Raw genomic sequence first — 10,550 nt, 5'->3', positions numbered from 1 at the left:
TAAGTCTCGCAAGAGAAGTCTCGCGAGACTTCTCGCAGTCTCGCAACATTTATGAATTACATTTAATTGTATATTTAGTAATTTTACATTTATTGAGTTTTCTAAGTTGAGCGTTAATGCCTCCAGGAGCAAGAAAGTGATTGGGGCAATAGACATTTTATGAAATTTATTATTAATCAAGGTTAATTTTCAGAATTAAAGCCTTCTTTAGTTTTTAAAAAAGAAAAGCTTTGTAAATTGGAAATTTATTACAGCATCGATTCAGGACTTTATTTTGCGACACAAACATATACACGCGGGCGCGCACGAATACATGAACTTCTATTTTTGGTCTGAAGAGCGAATAAGACTCCCTATTGCTTCTAAATATGATATTTCTATTGTTTCTGTCTTTTTCACATTACTACTAGCGCTTAATGTTGGGGGATGGCGGGGAAATCCCCTCTCGTCAAAGTTTATCCCCAGCCCGGCTCGCAGAAATAACATGATATTTTTACATGGAATAAGTATTTTCTTTCTATATATTTATCAAAAACATCCCCCTCTGGTTCGGAAGTTTAATTCAAATACTGGTTTGGCAGGATGTCCCTATAGGTTTCGTGGGAGATGGTAGGAATGGCCCTATATCTGTCAGTAATTTTATTTTCTAGATCTGGCAGTATAAGTTGAAAGCGAAAGTTGATAAAATGCGATAATCCAACATTGCTACAAGCCCGAACGAACCAAAAGAATTGGGTCGTATTGTGTTGTGAGGAGTTCTTTTGTTGTGTACAAGCGCTTTTGGTGGTATAAAAAACATCTTTATACTGGAAAATCACCCTTCAAGGAAACGACCAAAACGTGTAAATGTTGATAGTGGCGACGATATTTTAGAAGAGGCAAATATTGCTGGAGACCTCTAAGCTGGAAAACAATGTTGGATCCAGCAACAATTTATGCTGGTTTTGCTGTAAATTATGCTATTAATTTGACGAAAATTAATGGTCCAGCGATCAAATTCCAGCACAACTTTTCTTTTAATTTGGAGCGGAGGGGACACAAGTTCGGATACCATATTGAACTCTAGGTTCCGTCTCCTTAGGATGTTATGAACATTCATCCCATGGAAAGCAATGGCAAACCACCATTCACCTTGCCAAGGTACTTCTAGGTCAAATACCTGCCTTCGGACAGAATATCACATCATCATTCATTAACAGCCATAGAATAACACATTGCAAAATTTTGACCTAGAATATATGCGAGACCATGCAAGAAAGTCTCGCGCGAGATGAGACTCAAACTTTTATGCGAGACCGCGAGACGAGACATCACATTTACGAGACGAAACCTTACGCGAGACGAGACTTTTCCATTTCTCGTCTCGTCTTGTCTCGCGTGCATCCCTACTTTCCTAACATGAGTAACACACTTCCTCCGAAATTTGTGCCCCCTTTTTTCGGCGCCCGGCATTGACAGTGGATACAGTAACTGTACTATCTATATTCCCAACGACGAAGGTGCTGGTTCAAGATGGATGCTAAACTCCTTCTTTGAAGAGGCCATTAACGTATCTGATCTAGGCCCACAACTTCTTAACCAAATAATAGAATGATCATGCTCCAAGTCTTTGCAACTGGTTTTCTGTAACAAAGACTTGGACAAGTTCTGCCTGATGAGGAGAGAAGAATATCCTGGTCTGGTATCTGCTGCTTTAAAAGTAATAATTCCATTTGCTACATCGTACTTGTGCGAAAGTTTTTTTTTTCATGGTAAACATTAAAACAAAGACAAGAAATCGCTTATCAGTTGAAAATGGCTTCATAATGTTCGTCACGAAGATTGAACCGGGCATTGCTGCACTAGTGAAATTACACCATGCTTTGGTATCTCATTAGGTTTCAATTTTAATTGTATTTCAATGTTCAGGTTTTGTTCCATGTGTATTTTTCTAGTATTTCTATATACAGTTCTCATTAGTATCATATCATACGTCTTTCATTTAAATTCATTTTTAAACAACTCTGCACCCTTTGACAATGTTCAGTAGAGTTATTTTTTATTGTTCTGTACAGTATGTATAAAAAATAAAAGTATGCCTATCAGAACAAAATTCAAAATAATTTCCGGTATTAGATTCTAACTATATTTATCTCTTCCGCTTATCTTCGCGACCTCCTAGGGGCCACGACTCCCAGGTTCAGAAACCCTGCTCTAGGCATACATGAGTTATGTTGGAACATACATACATACACTTTTATATGTATAAATGCAGATAAGAGAGAGTTGAGAGAGAGCGATTAAGGTATTACCGCTCTCAATCTCTTCACTTTACTTTTGCGATTCGTGAATTTCTTACGTGACAGTTTGGGGCTAGCTAGTTTTTTGTCTTGAACCATCCGATTTTCGATATGCTCTACCTAAATGCTGTAATGCGAATATTGAGAAGTTACCTGCGTATTAAAATAGCTGGAAATAAATACATTACATAACTTATTTATTGCTATTACACGATTTTCTTAATTTGTATTTAATATTCACATATAACATACCGACGTTCTGTCAATACCTCAAATGTTATATTTTAAAGATAAGAATTGCTTATGTCGTGAAATGATATGAATATATATATTCAACTGATATATACAACTGATGAATTGTAATGTAACTATTTTACATAATTTTCATGCATTGAGGAAAGTAGAATATCATAAAAGAATCTCACCTGAACGGATATCGAACTCACGATTTAAACGCTCGGGGGTGTACCACTGAGCTAACATGACCGCTTTTCGGAAGCTGCTTCAGAAATATAACTGAGCTCATACGTAAATTATTTTTTTCGTATGGAAATCACAATGACGAAACGAGAGTGTGAATATATAGTTTCGAAATATTGTATCATTAAGTATTTCAATCAACTTTACTTTTTTTGTACACTTAATACCATTTCTTATTATATTTAACAGAAGGAAAAACATATCTGTACATTTTTTCCCGATTGCAAAGGTTGGCTTGGAGGTTCGAACCAGCAGCTTTAGTTTACTGTTTTCAGAAGATACCCGAAGTTGGACTTCGAAAGTATTCGTCTCAATACAGCTATCATCATATCGCTCAATCTGTTTGGTATATGGTATATGTTTTTATACGTGTAAAGTCAGTATAACAATTCATTCTTTAAACAGCTTTTCGTATGTATTAATACTCCTTTATAAAAACTGTTTTTAATATTATTATTACGGCGCACCCTTTTCAGATTTCTTTCGCGAGTCGTTGACCAAGTCGTTCCCCACAATAGGCGTGTCGTGCAATTAACCAACCACGCGTCAGGTACTAGCTTTTACCTATTGCTTCCTGCTCACAGCTCAGAACATTGGTAACTATGGATAGACGTACAGCAGTAATTACTTTATGGGAGTTGGAAGGCTATTCTGCAACTGCAGCTAGCAGGCGAGTAGGTGTCCCGGCCTCTACAGGAAAGCGATGGATTCGGAAATATGGTCCTACACGTCAAACTGGTAATTTACGATCTTCTGGTTGTCCGCATGGGTCAACCGAAGCCGAAGATGCGAGATTAGTAAACGAAGCCCGGCTAGACCCACTAAGGACGTCTAGACAGCTAAGGGAAGCTTCTCTTTTTCCTGGTAGTAAGCATACAGCTCTGCGAAGGATTCGTCATGCCGGGTTACGTGGCTGTGTTGCTGCCGTGAAGGAAAAACTCTCAGACGACCACAAAATTTACCGTCTCGCGTTTGCACAGGCGAATGTGGGTCGCAATTGGGAAAACGTAGTTTTCTCAGATGAGTCCATATTCACAACATCAAATGAGGGACGCCGTTTTGTGTATCGCCCGAGAGGCACCCGATATGACCCTGGATGTGTTGCTGCTTGAAATCGCAGTGGCCATGTATCTATTTCATGTTGGGGTTGGATTTTCAGGCGCGGAGCAGAACAGCTTCACAGAATTGAAGGACACCTGGACAGTGCTCAGTACTTAGATATTATCAGTAATATCATGGTGCCATCTGTAGGAATATTTCAGCCTGATGGTGTAATTCAGTTCCAGCAAGACCAGTCGCCAATACATACTTCCCGTGTGGTTCAGGAATGGTTCGCAGGGCAGCCTGAGATTGATATAATTGACTGGCCGCCTCGTGGAGCAGACCTCAATCTCATGGAAAATATGTGGGCAGAAGTGAAGAGTACTCTAAGGGATAGTTGGCCTGAGGCAGATCCACCAGAACCCAAGATGACTTGTGGCATCTTGTTTCCGAAGCATAGCTGGAGGTAGGGGAAGGAGATAAATTTGTCACCCATTTAATAGATTCCATACCCAGAAGAATAGGGCGTGTAATAAATTCAGAAGGGTGAATTTTTTTATTCTAGTGTTTGTTTTAAATTGATAACATAGATGTAATATTTTATGTAAGACTCCTGTAATTGGGATTCTCCTGTTGGAGTCAGCGGATTTAAATAAATAAAATAAGTATTGGACACAATATTAATGTCCCCGCCTTAACTCCCGAAAACAGTCCTTTTCAGGGCTACCTAAACGCTTCTGAAAATATTTCTAGAAGTAAACCACTCCTTGAATCCGATTTCTGTGCATTCTACTAAAAAAAAGATAATTCTCTGCAGGCTTTGAACTCAACACGACCTCATCAACAAGCCCGTACTCTACCAGTGAGCTAACATGAACACGCAAATCCAACCTGAAGAAACACGACTTTCAATTTCCGGTATTCCGTTACACTGATGGTCATATACTTTGCAAATGTTGTATTCAACTTGGGATATTCCGCAACACATAAACAAAGCGAGAGAGAGAGAGAGAGAGAGAGAGAGAGAGAGAGAGAGAGAGAGAGAGAAATGAATATACAAAAGCATATTCAACGTATTCGAATGAGACTCTAAGTAACGATATTCCGTTCTAAAGAGAATTTGTGTTTCTTCCCGTGACGTTAAGGGGATCGGGAAAAGTTATGTGTCTTGAAGCAGGATCCGACTTTGGATACTCTGTTTACACACTTTCTATATTCGTAGGAATATACTGTATTTCACGAATGTAAATGACATGCTGTATTGAGAATATTGAGAAGTTACATCTGTATGACAAATAGCTGCAAATAAATACACTACATAATTTATTTATTGCTATTAAACGATTTTCCTAACTTGCATTTAACATTCTCATATATAATACCGACCTACTGTGAAAATTATCTCAGATTTTATATTTTAAACATAATAATTACTACATTCTGCAATGATTATGTTATATATATACAACTGATATATTTTAATGTAATTATTTTATATAATTTTTCATGCATTGTGGAAAATATAATTTTTAAAAATAGCATTGACCCAGATAAGATTCGAACTCATAACCTTATGATTTAAGGTCCGACAACTTACCAGTGAGCTAACACAAGGACTTCTTCTAAGGTACTTTTAGCGATGTATAACGGTTCTCACGATAATTATGACATTCATATCCACTACAAACGCTGTTTCTGTTCTACTTTGACTTTTATTTTAGTACTCAGGTGATAATTATATTCTATGTATTAACTTTGAGCATTCTTTTACATATGGAAAGATTCGTTTACGTATCTAAATGTTCCATCACGTATGGAGAGCTAAATGACAAACAAACATTTGCTGACATTAATACAAAGTTTCGAAATATTGTATCATTAAATATTTCAATCAATGTTGCTTTTTTTCTACACTTGGTAACAAGTCTTATTATATTTAAAAGAAGAAAAACACATCTGCAAACTTTTTCCCGATTGCAAAGGCTGGCTTCGAGGTTCGAACCTGGTTTACTATTTCCCGAAGATACCCGAAGTTGGACTTTGAAAATTTTTTGCCTCAAAATACCAATAAAGAATGCGCTCAACCTTTTTGAGACAAGGTGTACCACTTGAATATCATCCATGCAAGTGCCCGTACGAGTCTTGTATGGTTCTAGCAGGAAGATCTAGTTGTCGCGTGACACTCGGACGGGCGAACACCCGGAGAAGATTCGCCCAGATGGTATGTAGAGTCCATCATTATCATCATAGGTATTCTCGCTTGCTGTCAGGTCACTTTCAGCAGCTGAGATGCTTCCATGCTCCACGGTCCTCCGCTAACCTCTTCGTCTTCATGTATGATCTTTCTGTTTTTATATCATTCATTAATTATAGTCTCCTTCGCCATTTGCCTCTCTTGCACGTCACGATACCCTCTATGACGTACCTCATGATATTTCTTCTTAGGCAATGTCCCAATCAGTTTCTCTTCTTCTTCTTAAGAATATCTAAAAGTGTTCTTTTCTCCCCCACCATTTCTAACACCCACTCATTCATTTTCCGCTCGACCCAACTAATCTTTCCATCCTTCTCCGCACCCACATTTCGAATGCTTCCAGTCATTTTTCATCACATTTACGTAATCTCCAAGTTTCCATACAGTACAAAACTCCATACGAAGCATTTTATGAGTCTTTTTCTCAACTCTCTATTCAGGGTCCTACAAAGCAGGCATTTCTTCCTCCTAAAGGCTTCTTTCGCCATTCCTATTAGGGTGGGCCGAAAACGGCCGAATTCGTTTTTGAAAATTAAGATTGAGTACTGTGCAAAAGTTGTAAAATGTTATATTATGTTTCCTCACCTAAACAGAGCCGGATTAAAATATATTTTACCGGGCCCCGGGGCCCCCAGAGAACGTTAATTTTGAAAAACATAGTTGCGAGTAGTGAAAATATTGAATTTTTTTTAGAAAGTTAAGTTTGAGTACCATGCAAAAGTTGTATAATATTATGTTATGTTTCTTCACCAAAATAGAGTCGGTCAAAAAATATTTAACCGGGCCCCGGGGGGCCGAAAGAACGCTATTTTTTTTAAAGAAAAGTAGCGAGCAATGAAATTATTATTAAAATATATTTTTAGAAAGTTAAGTTTCAATACCGTGCAAAAGTTGTATAATGTTGTTTCTTCACAGAAACAGAGCCGGAATAGAAGTTATTTCACGGGCCCCTGGGACCCTAAGGAACGTTTATTTTAAAAAAAAAGATAGTTGTAAATAGTGAAAATATTATTGAAATATATTTTTTTTAGAAAGTTAAGTTTGAGTACCGTGCAACATTTTTAATGTCATTTTTCCTCGCCAAAACAGAGCCGGATAAAAATATATTTAACCGGGCCCCAGAAGCCCGAATGAACGTTAATGCTGAAAAAAATATGGTTGTGAGTGGTGAATATATTATTGAAATATTTGTTTTCAGAAACTTAAGTTTGAGTACTCTGCAAAAGTTATATAATGCTATGTTTCTTCTCCAAAACAGAGGCAGATAATATTTCATCAGGTCCTGCGGGTCCAAAAAGTGTTATTTTGATTTTTTTTAAATATATAGCCTACCATTATTTTAAGTATGTATAGAAAATTGGTTAAGATTCCTAATACTTTATCTTGACCCCAGGATTTTAAATGTGCAGCTCTTCGTCTGATTGGTGTTTAGTAGATATAATAGTAAGGACACAAATACATAAGGTAAGGTTGAAAAATTGACCAACAAATACGAAACAAGCCCAGAACTCACCACGTGGAGGTGGCTATACAGCGAGTTACTCCCACCCACCCTCCTCTTACTTAAAGCTCCGTAGTTGAATCTTGGAACAAAATATTGAGATTTATGTCCGAAGTTTGGTAGATACTTTCGTGCTTTCAGTTTTGCGCGAATATAATCGACTCGTGCAACACTACCGCATACTTCTGAAGAAGATTCTCTTACTACCTTTACACACCTCTCCAAAGGAAGGGGAACGGGAAGGGGAACGTGACAAACTGTGGAACCTCCTCTTTTCCACAATCATTTCGGTTAGTTCTTCTGTTGATATGTTAGCCGAAATTGGAGGTTTCTTTACTATTACTTCTGACCAATCGATCAAATCGATATAATTCGCATATTCTTCAGTGCTTCGCCTACTGCAATTGTCAATTAGAACTATAATTTGGTATTTTCGGCCATCAAAATAGAGACCCTTAAAATTAGTAGTTTTACACTGTAGACGGTTGCTTTTATTTTTTTGCTAGTTTCCTACGGATTTTGTTTTTATCTACTATCTTGTCTTGGTTAGTTTTGTTTAGTAAATTCATATCTTTTAAAACAGCGGATACAATTTTAGCAGCCGACCTATTCGAGACACCTGTTAAATCTTTTGCGGTACTCATTCGTTATGCGGCTCACTATTGTTTATTTAGGTTTACTTTAGATTTTATTCTCTAAACGATAGCTCCATGCGAACTCTTCATCGTCTGAATTCGAGGTGGAAGCGCTTAATGTATTTCAAGTGTTGGATTGAGGCTAACGATTGTAATCCTCGTGTAATTGGTACCGCAGCATCATAATCGATCTGTGTGTCATGCTTTCTTTTAAGCCTATGGGTTTCCTCTTTATCTACATTGCAACTCGTCATTTGTCTCTGATTTCTCTTATCTAATATGAGCTCCCACTCCAAAAGCGGTATTTAATTTGATTTATCACATTTACAGGTTAATCTATCGCAACATTTGCAAGAGAAAATATCTCATAACTTCTGAGCACCGTTCTTAAATTTCTTTAATTTGGGTCTTAATGGGGAATATCTTGTTTCTTAATGGGGTTAATGATCGTTTTGCATTTTGAGTTGTAATTCAAAATCATATGCTTAATTCGAAAGCAAGACAATACAGGAAGAGAGGCTCGCAGCCATATCGTTTCTAGTTTATTTGAATTCAGCAACGTAAGCGCCGCCTTCGGAAAGCCAGTGTTGTGCATTTTGCATCCAGATGTGAAAAAGTGATATTCTCTTAAAGTTTGAGAGTTCCGAGGTGGGCCAAGATTTTTCGTGTGTTAATATGATAGTTATGAAAGTTAGTTAAGCTCTTAATAGTTATTTGCGTATATTGAAACCATGTATTTCATGTCTTATGGATTAATAGTATTGTCTGATAAAATGTTTTTTATTACTTAAAATCATTTTATTTGAACAAAAAATTAGGTGTTTTAGGGCCACGGGGGCCCGGTTAAAGATTGTTTTAAAATCAACATATTTGACATGGCTTCATTTCGTACCAATGCACAACTTTTGATAACTACTCAATCCTGAATATCTGAAAAAAATATTCGGCCCACCCTAATTCCTATCCTTGCTTTCATTTCACGTTCGCACTTCATGTCATTACTAAGAATACTACCCAGATATCGAAAACTATTCACTTGTTCTATTTGCTCCCCTCCCACTTTTATATTTGACACAGACGTCTTGGTTCCAATCACCACGGCGTTTGTCTTTCTAACATTTATATTCACCCCATGTTCTTCAAAGCCCATCCTCAGGTTTTCTAACATTTTATTGATTTCCTTTTCAGATTCTGCAACAAGCACCATATCATCTGCAAATCTTACGCATCTAATCATGCTACCTCCTACCGAAATGCGGCCATTATCATATAGGCTCCTTTTCACTATCTCTTCTAGATAGACATTAAATAGTGTTGGCGAGAGGCAGCATCCTTGTCGAACTCCCCTTCCAATTGCACTCTCTTCCGCCAGTTTCTTTCCCTATCCTAACACTTACTTGTTGGTTCTTATGAGTCTTCGATCTTTCCTTTCCAGCCCTATCTTCTTTAGAACTCCCAACAACAATTCCCAATAGACGCGGTCAAAAGCCTTTTCTAGATCGATAAATACACCATACACCTCTTTCCCTTTTCTATAAATCTTTCACCAATCGCCTTAATAATCCAATAACATCTCTTGTGCCCTTACCTCTTCTGAACCCGAACTGCTCTTCCTCAACTTCTTCATTTGTCCTTCCATATAACCTTCTGTTCAGTATTCGGAACCAAATTTTAGCTGCATGAGATATGAGACTAACAGTTCTATAATCCTCACATCTCTTTCGGTTCAATTTCTTAGCCATCGGTATCATGATCGTCCTTCAGGAAGTTATTTGGCCACTCCCCTGTCTCATGTGTTTCATTGAATAGTCGGAACAATTCTTTATTTCCCTTTTCTCCTATATTTTTAATGAATTCGATTGGTATATTATCTATCCCCATTGCCTTTCCATTCTTAATATCGGATATAACCTTTCCAAACTTATCCAGAAAAATACTAATTCCTTTATCATCCTCGCCTACTTCATTTTCTATTTCAACATTTAGGCTACACGGTCTCTCCCTACTCTCATATAGGTCTTCCACATATTCTTTCCATCTTTCTATGGCTTCATTTCTGTCGCTGACTACCTTCCCTTTTTATTTCTACTGCCATCGTAATACACCATTGTTTCCTCCGAAATTTCCACAGATTTCACCTCCTTATAATTTTCCTTATATTTCCCAACTCTTCCTAATTCTTCTATGTCCTCGCATTTTCCTTTGTAAAACCCTTCCCTCGCTCTGTCTGTTTCTCTCCGTTACTCATTATTCAATTTTCTGTATATCTTTCTACCCTCTTCTGTATCAACCTGTTTTCCAATCCCTTATAATAGATTGCTATGCGACACTTGGATGGACAAGGTCCGGGTAAGTGTGTG

This window comes from Thermobia domestica, chromosome 3 (genome assembly GCF_964235325.1).
Source record: "Thermobia domestica chromosome 3, izTheDome1.hap1.1, whole genome shotgun sequence".
Classification (NCBI taxonomy): domain Eukaryota; kingdom Metazoa; phylum Arthropoda; class Insecta; order Zygentoma; family Lepismatidae; genus Thermobia; species Thermobia domestica.
The sequence above is the reverse complement of the archived record's forward strand: the minus strand, read 5'-3'. Positions refer to the sequence as shown.